Genomic DNA, 15346 nt, shown 5'->3' with positions numbered 1-15346 from the left:
TTTTCACGTGAAGTAAGTTTACTGTTTGGATTTCTTGTGGGAAATTCTTTTGTTTCCTGGTGCTCTGCTTGTGGGGTTCGTCATCGTCCTCACTTGGTGTGTCGAGCCCCTTGTGTTCGGCATTGAGTTTGCCGGATTGCTTCAAAACCCAACAATCTTTGTGGGTATGGTTCGCAGGCTTCCCGAGTACTGTGTACTTGACATATCTTGTCCAAGATTTTGTTTAGGTTGGACAGCTCGTCCTTGTTGTCCTGTAGGGGCGGCTTTTTCTGATTCTGCCGCGAGCTTTTGAATCCGGTGTTGACTGCCGTGCTCTTAGGGCTGCTTCCCTTATTCCGGCGCTGGTCCTTGCTGCGTCGGGGTTTTCCGTTTCCATCTCTAACTTCGGATGTACTTGGGTCGCTGGTGCTACATCTTGCCAACCAGCTGTCCTCTCCTGCGCAAAAGCGGGTCATGAGGCTTGTTAATGCGGCCATTGTTCTTGGCTTTTCTTGGCCGAGGTGTCAGGCTAGCCATTCGTCTCAAACATTATGTTTAAAAGCTGCTAGGGCTTCGGCATCCGGACAATCGACTATCTGATTCTTTTTAGTAAGGAATCTGTTCCAGAATTTCCGGGCTGACTCTCCAGGCTGTTGGGTTATGTGACTTAGATCGTCTGCATCCGGAGGGCGTACATAGGTCGCTTGAAAATTTGCCTGGAAAGCATCCTCGAGCTCTTCCCAACTTCCCATGGTGTTTTCGGGAAGGCTTTTGAGCCAATGCCGAGCTGGCCCTTTAAGCTTGAGGGGTAAGTATTTTATGGCGTGTTGGTCATCTCCTCTCGCCATGTGTATGTGGAGGATATAATCCTCAATCCAGACTCCAGGGTCTGTTGTTCCGTCATACGCCCCTATGTTTACGGGCTTGAATCCCGCTGGAAATTCATGGTCCAGAAGCTCATCGGTGAAACATAGGGGGTGTGCGGAACCCCTGTATTTGGGTGTGCCGTGATGTTCGGATATTGGTTGTGTTGCATTGCTTACGAGAGCTTGCTTTCTTGGCCCATAGATAGTCTAGCTGGGCCATCTTTTTGATGTGAATCCTTGACTGGATCGCGTGCAGGCTTGTGTGCGACGCCGCTTGCCGCTTTATGCTGGCCATGGGGTCGTCTATCCGACCAGGTGGCTTTCTTATTTTTTGATTGCGGAGGCTCTACGGCCTCCTCGTCAAATTCAGGCAGTAGCTTTCGCTTCGGATAGCTTTTGGTGTGGCGAATGCCACCGTATTTGTTTGCGGTGTTGAGTACTTTGCTCCATCTGATTCTGAGTGCATCTTTCACAGTTTTGAGCTTCCGCTTCTGCTTTTTCAGGCTACGCGTAGTGGCAACGAGCCTTTTGTGGAGGTTCTTCTGCTCCATGAGCTTGTCCAGCGTAAGGTCGTCCGGAATGCTATTTTCGCTGGGGATGGGTTGTTCAGTTTCTTTATCCAAGTTGCCACGTTCGGACATTTGCTCGAAGGCATGTTCGTCATCCGCCGGCTCGTCCTGCTCTACGGCTGGGTCTGTATGGCTGCTGTCTCTGTCGAGGCGGGGCTTGGAGCGGCGCTTACGTCGCCGCTTTGATTGCTTTTCGAGTGAATGATCCCTCGTTGCATCCCTGTGTTCCTCGTCGTCGCTTCCTTTAGATGTGTCCACCATATATACATCATGAGATGAGGTGGCTGTCCAGTGCCCTATAGGCGTTGGTTCATGTTCGTCTCCTACATCATCGTCCATACCGTTGATGTCTTCGGAGTCAAAGTCTAGCACGTCGTTTAGATTATCGACAGTGGCTACGAAGTGGGTGGTGGGTGGGCATCGAATTTCTTCGTCGTTCGCATCCCAATCCTGCCGGTCACAGTCCGGCCAGGAGTCTCCTGACAAAGAGAGAGACCTGAGTGAATTCAGAATACCGCCGAAGGGCGGGTGCTGAAAGATGTCTGCGGCGTTGAATTCCATGATCGGCACCCAATCGGATTCGATTGGTAGGGGCACGGAGGGCTCGGAGTTCGGAGAGGAGTCCGGCACCTTGGAGTTATGGGCTTCGCATGGGACAAGGGTGGTGTTCGGCTTGATCGCCGTAGAGATTGCAGCCCCCGAGGCGGTGTCTAACCACCCATCCTCGATCGGTGTGGTCGGCTCCGAGCTAAGGTTCGGAGCGGACATAGGTGCGGCCTCCAGTGCACTGTTCGGCGGCAGAGCTAGATCATGCCCATCGTGACAGTGCGGCACGCTTGGCTGTGGCTCAGATCCGTCGAAGATCTAGTCTCCGCGGTCGTCCGCCGTGTAGTTTAAGCTTCCAAATCTGACTTGATGGCCAGGGGCGTAGCTCTCGGTCTGCTCCAGATGGCCAAGCGAATTGGCCCGCAGTGCGAAGCTGCCGAATACGAAGATCTATCCGGGGAGAAAGGCCTCACTCTGGACTGCATCGCTGTTGATGATCGAAGGAGCCATCGGGCCTAAAAGTGACGACACAGAGGAACTCTCAATGAAAGCACCAATGTCGGTGTCAAAACCGGCGGATCTCGGGTAGGGGGTCCTGAACTGTGCGTCTAGGCGGATGGTAACAGGAGACAAGGGACACGATGTTTTTACCCAGGTTTGGGCCCTCTCGATGGAGGTAAAACCCAACTCCTGCTTGATTAATATTGATGATATGGGTAGTACAAGAGTAGATCTACCACGAGATCAAGGAGGCTAAACCCTAGAAGCTAGCCTATGGTATGATTGTTGTTCTCCCCTACGGACTAAAACCCTCCGGTTTATATAGACACCGGAAAGGGTTAGCGTTACACAGAGTCGGTTTCAATGGTAGGAGATCTACATATCCGTATCACCAAGGTTGCCTTCCATGCCAAGGAAAGTTCCTTCCGGACATGGGACAAAGTCTTCAATCATGTATCTTCATAGTCCAGGAGTCCGGCCGAAGGTATAGTCCGGCTATCCGGACACCCCCTAATCCAGGACTCCCTCAGTCAACAAGACCACTTGTTTCAAGGAAAAGGGAAAAGGGAAGAAGAAAGGGAACTTCAAGAACAACAGCAAGAAAGTTGCTGCTCAGGAGAAGAAACCCAAGTCTGGACCTAAGCCTGAAACTGAGTGCTTCTACTGCAAGCATACTGGTCACTGGAAGCGGAACAACCTAAAGTATTTGGCGGATAAGAAGGATGGCAAGGTGAACAAAGGTATATGTGATATACATGTTATTGATGTGTACCTTACTAGAGCTCGCAGTAGCACCTGGGTATTTGATACTGGTTCTGTTGCTAATATTTTCAACTCGAAACAGGGACTACAAATTAAGCGAACACTGCCAAGGATGAGGTGACAATGCGCGTGGGAAATGGTTCCAAAGTCGATGTGATCGCGGTCGGCACACTACCTCTACATCTACCTTCGGGATTAGTCTTAGACCTAAATAATTGCTATTTGGCGCCAGCGTTGAGCATGAACATTATATCTGGATCTTATTTGATGCGAGACGGTTATTCATTTAAATCAGAGAATAATGGTTGTTCTATTTATATGAGTAATATCTTTTATGGTCATGCACCCTTGAAGAGTGGTCTATTTTTAATGAATCTCAATAATAGTGATACACATATTCATAATGTTGAAGCCAAAAGATGCAGAGTTGATAATGATAGTGCAACTTATTTGTGGCACTGCCGTTTAGGTCATATCGGTGTAAAGCGCATGAAGAAACTCCATACTGATGGACTTTTGGAACCACTTGATTATGAATCACTTGGTACTTGCGAACCGTGCCTTATGAGCAAGATGACAAAAACACCGTTCTCCGGTACTATGGAGAGAGCAACAGATTTGTTGGAAATCATACATACAGATGTATGTGGTCCGATGAATGTTGAGGCTCGTGGTGGATATCGTTATTTTCTCACCTTCACAGATGACTTAAGCAGATATGGGTATATCTAATTAATGAAACATAAGTCTAAAACATTTGAAAAGTTCAAAGAATTTCAGAGTGAATTTGAAAATCATCGTAACAAGAAAATAAAATTCCTACGATCTGATCGTGGAGGATAATATTTGAGTTACGAGTTTGGTGTACATTTGAAGCAATGCGGAATAGTTTCGCAACTCATGCCACCCTGAACACCACAACGTAATGGTGTGTCCGAACGTCGTAATCGTACTTTACTATATATGGTGCGATCTATGATGTCTCTTACTGATTTACCGCTATCGTTTTGGGGTTATGCTTTAGAGACGGTCGCATTCACGTTAAATAGGGCACCATCGAAATCCGTTGAGACGACGCCTTATGAACTGTGGTTTGGCAAGAAACCAAACTTGTCGTTTCTGAAAGTTTGGGGTTGCGATGCTTATGTGAAAAAGCTTGAACCTGATAAGCTCGAACCCAAATCGGAGAAATGTGTCTTCATTGGATACCCAAAGGAGACCGTTGGGTACACCTTCTATCACAGATCCGAAGGCAAGACATTCGTTGCTAAGAATGGATCCTTTCTAGAGAAGAAGTTTCTCTCGAAAGAAGTGAGTGGGAGGAAAGTAGAACTTGATGAGGTAACTATACCTGCCCCCTTATTGGAAAGTAGTTCATCACAGAAACCGGTTTCTGTGACACCTACACCAATTAGTGAGGAAGTTAATGATGATGATCATGGAACTTCAGATCAAGTTGTTACTGAACCTCGTAGATCAACCAGAGTAAGATCCACACCAGAGTGGTACGGTAATCATGTTCTGGAAGTCATGCTACTGGATCATGATGAACCTACGAACTATGAAGAAGCGATGGTGAGCCCAGATTCCGCAAAATGGCTTGAAGCCACGAAATCTGAGATGGGATCCATGTATGAGAACAAAGTGTGGACTTTGGTTGACTTGCCCGATGATCGGCAAGCAATTGAGAATAAATGGATCTTCAAGAAGAAGACTGACGCTGACGGAAATATTACTGTCTACAAAGCTCGACTTGTTGCGAAAGGTTTTCGACAAGTTCAAGGGATTGACTACGATGAGACCTTCTCACCTGTAGCGATGCTTAAGTCTGTCCGAATCATGTTAGCGATTGCCGCATTTTATGATTATGAAATTTGGCAGATGGATGTCAAAACTGCATTCCTGAATGGATTTCTAGAAGAAGAGTTGTATATGATGCAACCGGAAGGTTTTGTCGATCCAAGGGAGCTAACAAAGTGTGCAAGCTCCAGCGGTCCATTTATGGACTGGTGCAAGCCTCTTGGAGTTGGAATAAACGCTTTGATAGTGTGATCAAAGCATTTGGTTTTGTACAGACTTTTGGAGAAGCCTGTATTTACAAGAAAGTGAGTGGGAGATCTGTAGCATTTCTAATATTATATGTGGATGACATATTAGTGATTGGAAATGATATAGAATTTCTGGATAGCATAAAGGGATACTTGAATAAGAGTATTTCAATGAAAGACCTCGGTGAAGCTGCTTACATATTGGGCATTAATATCTATAGAGATAGATCAAGACGCTTAATTGGACTTTCACAAAGCACATACCTTGACAAAGTTTTGAAGAAGTTCAAAATGGATCAAGCAAAGAAAGGGTTCTTGCCTGTGTTACAAGGTGTGAAGTTGAGTAAGACTCAATTCCCGACCACTGCAGAAGAGAGAGAGAAAATGAAAAATGTTCCCTATGCTTCAGCCATAGGCTCTATCATCTATGCAATGTTGTGTACCAGACCTGATGTGTGCCTTGCTATACGTCTAGCAGGGAGGTACCAAAGTAATCCAGGAGTAGATCACTGGACAGCGGTCAAGAACATCCTGAAGTACCTAAAAAGGACTAAGGATATGTTTCTCGTCTATGGAGGTGACAAAGAGCTCATCGTAAATGGTTACGTTGATGCAAGCTTTAACACTGATCCAGACGATTCTAAATCGCAAACCGAATATGTGTTTACATTGAACGGTGGAGCTGTCAGTTGGTGCAGTTCTAAACAAAGCGTCGTGGCGGGATCTACGTGTGAAGCGGAGTACATAGTTGCTTCGGAAGCAGCAAATTAAGGAGTCTGGATGAAGGAGTTCATATCCGATCTAGGTGTCATACCTAGTGCATCGGGTCCAATGAAAATCTTTTGTGACAATACTGGAGCAATTTCCTTAGCGAAGGAATCCAGACTTCACAAGAGAACCAATCACATCAAGAGACGCTTCAATTCCATCCGGGATCTAGTCCAGGTGGGAGACATAGAAATTTGCAAGATACATATGGATCTGAATGTTGCAGACCCGTTGACTAAGCCTCTTCCACGAGCAAAACATGATCAGCACCAAGGCTCCATGGGTGTTAGAATCATTAGTATGTAATCTAGATTATTGACTCTAGTGCAAGTGGGAGACTAAAGGAAATATGCCCTAGAGGCAATAATAAAGTTATTATTTATTTCCTTATATCATGATAAATGTTTATTATTCATGCTAGAATTGTATTAACCGGAAACATAATACATGTGTGAATACATACAAACGGAGTGTCACTAGTATGCCTCTACTTGACTAGCTCATTGATCAAAGATGGTTAAGTTTCCTAGCCATAGACATGAGTTGTCATTTGATTAACGGGATCACATCATTAGGAGAATGATGTGATTGACTTGACCCATTCTGTTATCTTAGCAATCAATCGTTTAGTATGTTGCTATTACTTTCTTCATGACTTATACATGTTCCCATGACTATGAGATTATGCAACTCCCATTTACCGGAGGAACACTTTGTGTGCTACCAAACGTCACAACGTAACTGAGTGATTATAAAGGTGCTCTACAGGTGTCTCCGAAGGTACTTGTTGGGTTGGCGTATTTCGAGATTAGGATTTGTCACTCCGATTGTCGGAGAGGTATCTCTAGGCCCTCTCGGTAATGCACATCACTTAAGCCTTGCAAGCGTTGCAACTAATGAGTTAGTTGCGAGATGATGTATTACGGAACGAGTAAAGAGACTTGCCAGTAACGATATTGAACTAGGTATTGAGATATCGGTGATCGAATCTCGGGCAAGTAACATATCGATGACAAAGGGAACAACGTATGTTGTTATGAGGTCTGACCGATAAAGATCTTTGTAGAATATGTAGGAGCCAATATGGGCATCCAGGTCCCGCTATTGGTTATTGGCAAGAGAGGTGTCTCAGTCATGTCTACATAGTTCTCGAACCCGTAGGGTCCGCACGCTAAACGTTCGTTGACGATATAGTACTATGAGTTATGTATGTTGGTGACCGAATGTTGTTCGGAGTTTTGGATGAGATCACGGATATGACGAGGAACACCGGAATGGTCCGGAAGTAAAGATTGATATGTGGATAGTAGTGTTTGATCTCCGAAAAGGTTCCGGAATCCATCGGAAGGGGTTCCGGATGTTTCCCGAAAGGTTTGGGCATGAGAACACTTTATCTAGGCCAAAGGGAAAAGCCCACGAGGTTTTTGGAAAGCGCAAAAGGAAGTTTTGCGGAGTCCAGGGGCCAGACGCCGGGAACCCTGGCGTCTGGCCCTGGAGTCCGAGAAGGACTCTTGCCTTTCGGGTGAAACGGACTTTGTGGAGGCTTTTACTCCAAGTTTCAACCCCAAGGCTCAACATATAAATAGAGGGGTAGGGCTAGCACCCAAGACACATCAAGAAACACCAAGCCGTGTGCCGGCAACCCCGTCTCCTCTAGTTTATCCTCCGTCATAGTTTTCGTAGTGCTTAGGCGAAGCCCTGCAAAGATTGTTCTTCACCAACACCGTCACCATGCCGTCGTGCTGCCGGAACTCATCTACTACTTCGCCCCTCTTGCTGGATCGAGAAGGCGAGGACGTCACCGAGCCGAACGTGTGCAGAACTCAGAGGTGCCGTGCTTTCGGTGCTTGGATCGGTCGGATCGTGAGGACGTATGACTACATCAACCGCGTTGATATAACGCTTCCGCTTACGGTCTATGAGGGTTGATACATCTCCGTCGTATCTACTTTTCCAAACACTTTTGCTCTTGTTTTGGACTCTAACTTGTATGATTTGAATGGAACTAACCCGGACTGACGATGTTTTCAGCAGAATTGCCATGATGTTGTTTTATGTGCAGAAAACAAATATTCTCGGAATGACTTGAAACTCCACAGAACATCTTAGAAAAAATAATAAAAAATCATCGCCAAAGATGAAGACCAGGGGGCCCACACCCTGTCCACGAGGGTGGGGGCGTGCCCCCTCCCTAGGGCGCGGCCCCTACCTCATGGGCCCCCTGGATGCCCTCCGACGCCAATTCCAACTCTATATATTTGCTTTCGGAGAGAAAAAAATCAGAGAGAAGAAATCATCGCGTTTTACGATACGAAGCCGCCGCCAAGCCCTAAAACCTCTCGGGAGGCCTGATCTGGAGTCCGTTTGGGGCTCCGGAGAGGGGAATTCGTCGCTGTCGTCATCATCAACCATCCTCCATCCCCAATTTCATGATGCTCACCGCCGTGCGTGAGTAATTCCATCGTAGGCTTGCTGGATGGTGATGGGTCAGATGAGATTTATCATGTAATCGAGTTAGTTTTGTTAGGGTTTGATCCCTAGTATTCACTATGTTCTGAGATTGATGTTGCTATGACTTTGTTATGCTTAATGCTTGTCACTAGGGCCCGAGTGCCATGATTTCAGATCTGAACCTATTATGTTTCCATGAATATATGTGTGTTCTTGATCCTATCTTGCAAGTCTAGTCACCTACTATGTGTTATGATCCGGCAACCCCGAAGTGACAATAATCGGGACCACTCCCGGTGATGACCATAGTTTGAGGAGTTCATGTATTCACTATGTGCTAATGCTTTGTTCCGGTTCTCTATTAAAAGGAGGCCTTAATTCCCTTAGTTTCCATTAGGACCCCGCTGCCACGGGAGGGTAGGACACAAGATGTCATGCAAGTTCTTTTCCATAAGCACGTATGACTATATACGGAATACATGCCTACATTACATTGATGAATTGGAGCTAGTTCTGTGTCACCCTATGTTATGACTGTTACATGATGAACCGCATCCAGCATAATTATCCATCACTGATCCGGTGTCTACGAGTTTTCCATATACTAGTTCTCAATTATTTACTTTTCCGCTGCTACTGTTACAATCACTACAAAATACCAAAAATATTTACTATTGCTTGCACTACTCTTTTGTTACCGTTACCACCACTATCATATTACTATGCTACTAAACACTTTGCTGCAGATACTAAGTTTCCAGGTGTGGTTGAATTGACAACTCATCTGCTAATACTTGAGAATATTCTCTGGCTCCCCTTGTGTCAAATCTACAAATTTGGGTTGAATACTCTACCCTCGAAAACTATTGCGATCCCCTATACTTGTGGGTTATCAAGACCATTTTCTGGCACCGTTGCCGGGGAGCATAGCTCTATTCTTTGAGTCACTTGGGATTTATATTTGCTTGACACTATGAAGAACTTGAAAGACGCTAAGACAACAATTTATCCCTCAACTACGAGGGGAGGTAAGGAACTGCCATCTAGCTCTGCACTTGATTCACCTTCTGTTATGAGTAAGCTTGCGACACCTAAACCTGCTTCTGCTATTTGTTCCGATATGTCGCATGTTATTGATGATGCCACTTTTGCTATGCATGATACTTATGATGAAACTGCTTCTATGCCTGATACTACTGTGCCCCTTAGTGAATTTCTTGATGAACAAATTGCTAGGGCTAGAGAAAAGGAATTATTGAATCTGAATACGATGATGAAAGTGATGATGAAAATATGCCTGTTATTCCTGAGGGTTATGTTTCTGATATGGAATCTTCTGCCGCTATTTTAGCTTGCAAAGATAGATATGAGCTCAAGAGGTTATTAGTTAAATGGAACAAAGAATCACTTAGAGGTAAAATGAAACCTGACCCTGCTTTTGCTACTTCACCTATTTGTGTCCCTGATAAGGATTATGAATTCTCTGTTGATCCTGATATAATTACTTTGGTTGAATCTGATCCTTTTTATGGCTATGAATTTGAAACTGTTGTGGCACATCTTACTAAATTAAATGATATAGCTGCCCTGTTCACAAATGATGAGAGATCTCGCTACTTTTATATACTTAAAATATTTCCGTTCTCGTTAAAGGGTGATGCTAAGATATGGTTTAATTCTCTTGATCCTGGTTGTGTGCGTAGTCCCCAGGATATGATTTATTACTTCTATGCTGAAAGCACAAGTGCTCCCTAGGTGGTTTTGATAATTGATGACAACATATCTCTTGTTGGACTAACATTTCTATCTAGCATGTTTCAGATAAGTTCAACAATGGAGTGGCATGGATGTAAAAGTGGAACCCTCAAAATGCTAAGGACAAAGGATTGGCTCAAGCTCAAAAGCTCAAGACTCTTCATTTTATATTTTAGTGATCCAAGATCACATTGAGTCTTTAGGAAAAGCCAATACTATCAAGGAGGGATGAGGTGTTGCTTAATGAGCCTCTTGCTTCATGTGCTTAGTGATATGCTCCAAAACCCTCAACCACTTTCCCATATCCACATATGACCTAAACCCTAAGCCAAACTCGGTCCTACCGATTCTTTCTATCCGGCGCCACCGAGTTTCACTTGTCATAAGCCACTGCCAAACCCTAGCAATTTGGTTCTACCGATAGGGATCTCGGTCTCACCGAGATGGGATTGCAAACTCTCTGTTTCCCTTTCGTAACTTTTCGATCTCACCGAAAGAGTGAATCGGTCCCACCGAGATTGCAGTGTAAACTCTTTGTTTCCCTTTTGTAACTTTTCGGTCTCACCGAAAGAGCAAATTGGTCCCACCGAGTTTGCCTGACCAACTCTCTGGTTAGCTTATTACCAAACTCGGTCTCACCGAGTTTGTGTAATCGGTCTCACCGAGATTACGTTATGCCCAAATCCTAACCATATCGGTCCTACCGACTTGCATGTCAGTCCCACCGAAAATCTCTAACGGTCACTAGGTTTACCTTTTCGGTCCGACCGAGTTTGTTGATTCGGTCCCACCGAGATTGGAAAACTATGTGTAACGGTTGAATTTTGTGTGGAGGCTATATATACCCCTCCACCTCCTCTTCATTCGTGGAGAGAGCCATCAGAACACATACACAATTCCAACTCATATGTTCTGAGAGAGAACCACCTACTCATGTGTTGAGACCAAGATATTCCATTCCTACCATATGAATCTTGATCTCTAGCCTTCCCCAAGTTGCTTTCCACTCAAATCTTCTTTCCACGAGATCCAAATCCTATGAGAGAGAGTTGAGTGTTGGGGAGACTATCATTTGAAGCACAAGAGCAAGGAGTTCATTACCTACACACCATTTGTTACTTCTTGGAGAGTGGTGTCTCCTAGATTGGCTAGGTGTTACTTGGGAGCCTCCGACAAGATTGTGGAGTTGAACCAAGGAGTTTGTAAGGGCAAGGAGATCGCCTACTTCGTGAAGATCTACCGCTAGTGAGGCAAGTCCTTCATGGGCGATGGCCATGGTGGGATAGACAAGGTTGCTTCTTCGTGGACCCTTCGTGGGTGGTTGCTTCTTCGTGGACCCTTCGTGGGTGGAGCCCTCCGTGGACTCGCGCAACCATTACCCTTCGTGGGTGGAGCCCTCTGTGGACTCGCGCAACCGTTACCCTTCGTGGGTTGAAGTCTCCATCAACGTGGATGTAGGATAGCACCACCTATCCGAACCACGGGAAACACATCCGTGTCTCCAATTGCGTTTGAATTCTCCAAACCCTTCCCCTTACATTCTTGCAAGTTGCATGCTTTACATTCCGCTGCTCATATACTCTTTGCATGCTTGCTTGATATGTATTGTGTATGTTGAAATTGTGCCTAAAACTCCACTCAAACCAAAAAGGCCTAAAAATTGCAACTTTAGCACTAAGTGTCTAATCACCCCCCCCCTCTAGACACATCTACTTCTAGATCCTACATGTGCTAAATATTTTCCTGCTCATAAGAAACAAGCTGCTTTGAGGGAAATATACAACTTCGTGCAAATTAAAGAAGAGAGTCTCCCACAAGCTTGGGGGAGGCTTCTCAAGCTACTTAATGCTTTGCCTGATCATCCTCTTAAGAAACCTGAAATACTTCATATCTTTTATAACAGACTAACCGATGCTTCCAGAGATTACCTGGATAGTTGTGCTGGTTCTCTTTTCATGGAAAGAACACCGGATGAAGCTGAAATTCTATTGAATAATATGTTGAAAAATTAAAATAATTGGGCACCTCCTGAGCCAGCTCCTTCTCCAATTACTAAGCCAATTCTTAAACCAACTCCGAAGAAGAGAGGTGTTCTATTTCTCAGTCCTGAAGATATGCAAGAGGCAAAGAAATCTATGAAAGAAAAAGGTATTAAAGCTGAAGATGTTAAGAATTTACCTCCTATTGAGGAAATACATGGTCTTAATATACCGCCTGTCGAAGAAGTATATGATCTCAATTCTTTATTCACTGAAGAACCTCCTGATCCCAATATCCCGACACAGGTAGTAAAGGTAAATTCTCTCTATAGATTTGGTGAAGGTGATATCCCTCACTATAAGTCTGCTAGGCAATGTTTTGATGAGTTTGATAATTTCATTGTCAAACAAGAAAATTTCAATGCTTATTTTGGTATACAATTAAAACAAAATTCTAATATGATTAAATACTTGGGTGATTATATGGCTAATATTAGAGGTGAGCTTAAACTTATTAGCAAACATGCTTCTATGGTTACCACTCAAGTAGAACAAGTACTTAAAGCTCAAAAGGAAGTGCTTGATGAAATGAATAGTAAGAAAAAATATTATGATGTTAGAGTGGCTACTAGAACTGGTAGAATGGCTCAGGAACCTTTGTATCCTGAAGGCCAACCTAGGACAATCGAGCAAGATTCTCAGAGAAATAATACTGATGCACCTAGCTCTTCTAAAAAGAAGAAACAAAAAATGATAGAACTATGCAAACTTCTAGTGAACCTATTGCTGAACCACCTGATAATCCAAATGATATATCTATGTCTGATGCTGAAACACAATTTGGTAATGAACATGAACCTAGTGAAAATATTAATGATGATGTTCATGATAATGCTCAACCTAGTAATGATAATGATGTAGAAGTTGAACCTGTTGTTGATCTTGATAACCCATAATCAAAGGATCAACATTATGATAAGAGAGACTTTGTTGCTAGGAAACATGGTAAAGAAAGAGAACCATGGGTTCAGAAACCCATGCCTTTTCCTCCCAAACCATCCAAGAAAAAGGATGATGAGGATTTTGAGCGCTTTGCTGAAATGATTAGACCTATCTTTTTACGTATGCAATTGACTGATGTGCTCAAAACTAATCCTTATGCTAAATATATGAAGGATATCATTACTAATAAAAGAAAGATACCGGAAGATGAAATTTCCACCATGCTTGCTAATTATACTTTTAAGGGTGGAATACCAAAGAAACTTGGAGATCCCGGAGTCCCTACTATACCATGCTCCATTAAAAGAAATTATATTAAAACTGCTTTATGTGATCTTGGAGTCGGTGTTAGTGTTATGCCTCTCTCTTTATATCGTAGACTTGACTTGAATAAGTTGACACCTACTAAAATATCTTTGCAAATGGCTGATAAATCAACTGCTATACCTGTCGATATTTGTGAGGATGTGCCTGTTGTGGTTGCAAATGTTACTATTTTAACAGACTTTGTTATTCTTGATATTCCCGAGGATGATAGTATGTCTATTATTCTTGGAAGACATTTCCTTAATACTGCAGGGGCTGTTATTGATTGCAACAAAGGCAATGTCACTTTTCATGTTAATGGTAATGAGCATACGGTACACTTTCCGAGGAAACAACCTCAAGTTCATAATATCAACTCCATTGGAAAAATTCCATAAATTATAATTGGAGGTTTTGAATTTCCCCTTCCTATTGTCAAAAAGAAATATGATATACTTATTATTGGGGATGTGCATATCCCCGTTGAGGTAACTTAGTGTTATTCTAAATTTCTCCGGTTTCATGATTATCGGAATGAGTTTGTTAACAAAACTTGATCAACCTTGTTAGTGGATTCTTTTTGATGAGCATGAGATGGATGAAACTAGAAGCACAAACTTCTGTACCCCTTCTATACTTTCTGTTATTTAGTACGAATAAAGTAAAAATAGTATTTTTTCTGTCTGTTTCTCGGCTTACCCATGCAATATAAAAATTATCCCGGAAATAAAAGTCCTCAGATTGCCATGCCAACTTAATATGATTTTTTCGGGAATATTTGAGGATTTACTGTGCAAAAATTACCGCGGGGGGAGCTGCCACCTGGCCACGAGGGTGGAGGGCGCGCCCCCTGCCTCGTGGGCCCATGGTGGCCCTCCTCCACTTATCCCAGCACCCATCTTCTTCCCCTGTCTCACACAAACCCGAAAAACCAACTCAAGCACGAGTTCCAGCCACTTTTGCTGTGATTTTCGATCTCCTTGCTCAAAGCACCTCTCGCAAAACTGCTTGGGGAGATTGTTCCTTGGTATGTGACTCCTCCATTGGTCCAATTAGTTTTTGTTCTAGTGCTTTATTCTTTGCAAATTTGTGCTGCATAGGTGACCATGTTCTTGAGCTTGCATGTCAAATTTATATGGTTCCAAGTAGTTCTAATGCTTGATATAGGCTCTAGGCACTTGTAGGAGTAGTTGCTATCAGTTTTATTGAAGTTGGTTTACTTTTGTTTGAAGTTACTAAAAATTTCAGAAATTTTTCAGAGGAAAACAATATGCTTAGGAAGATGTTCCAAGGTGGTTCTTCTAAGAAGCAAGGACCCATGATTGCTATGCGTGATGCTGACGAGGATCCACCAAGAGACGCTCTAGTGCGGCCTTGCGAATGGCTGTCAGAAAATTTTATGGACCGTGCGGGAATTAAAGAAGAATTTAAATCATATCTGCGCAATGCCGGTCTTGAGGATTTTGAGGCTAACAAATGCCCCCAGTATCATGATCTCACAAGTACATTTGTGAGGAGGTTTGAGTATTCATCTTCGCGTAATTCTCCTTCAGTCATGTTTGATCTTTATGACAAATCTTATACCATGGACTTAGAGGATTTCACTTTTGCTTGCAAACTTCCATCATGGGGCAGTATTAGGGATCCCCCTAAATCTGAATTTAGAAGCTTTCTTGCTAGTATAACTGTAGGGGAATCTACAGATATAACGCAAGCTACCATAGGGAGCATTCACTTTCCTGCTATACATTATTTTGCTCTTTTCATCGGTAGATGCATAAATGCTAAGTATGAAGCATGTCACAAGTGTGTCC

Source organism: Triticum aestivum, chromosome 3A (assembly GCF_018294505.1).
Source record: "Triticum aestivum cultivar Chinese Spring chromosome 3A, IWGSC CS RefSeq v2.1, whole genome shotgun sequence".
Classification (NCBI taxonomy): domain Eukaryota; kingdom Viridiplantae; phylum Streptophyta; class Magnoliopsida; order Poales; family Poaceae; genus Triticum; species Triticum aestivum.
This window is presented reverse-complemented; position numbering follows the sequence as displayed.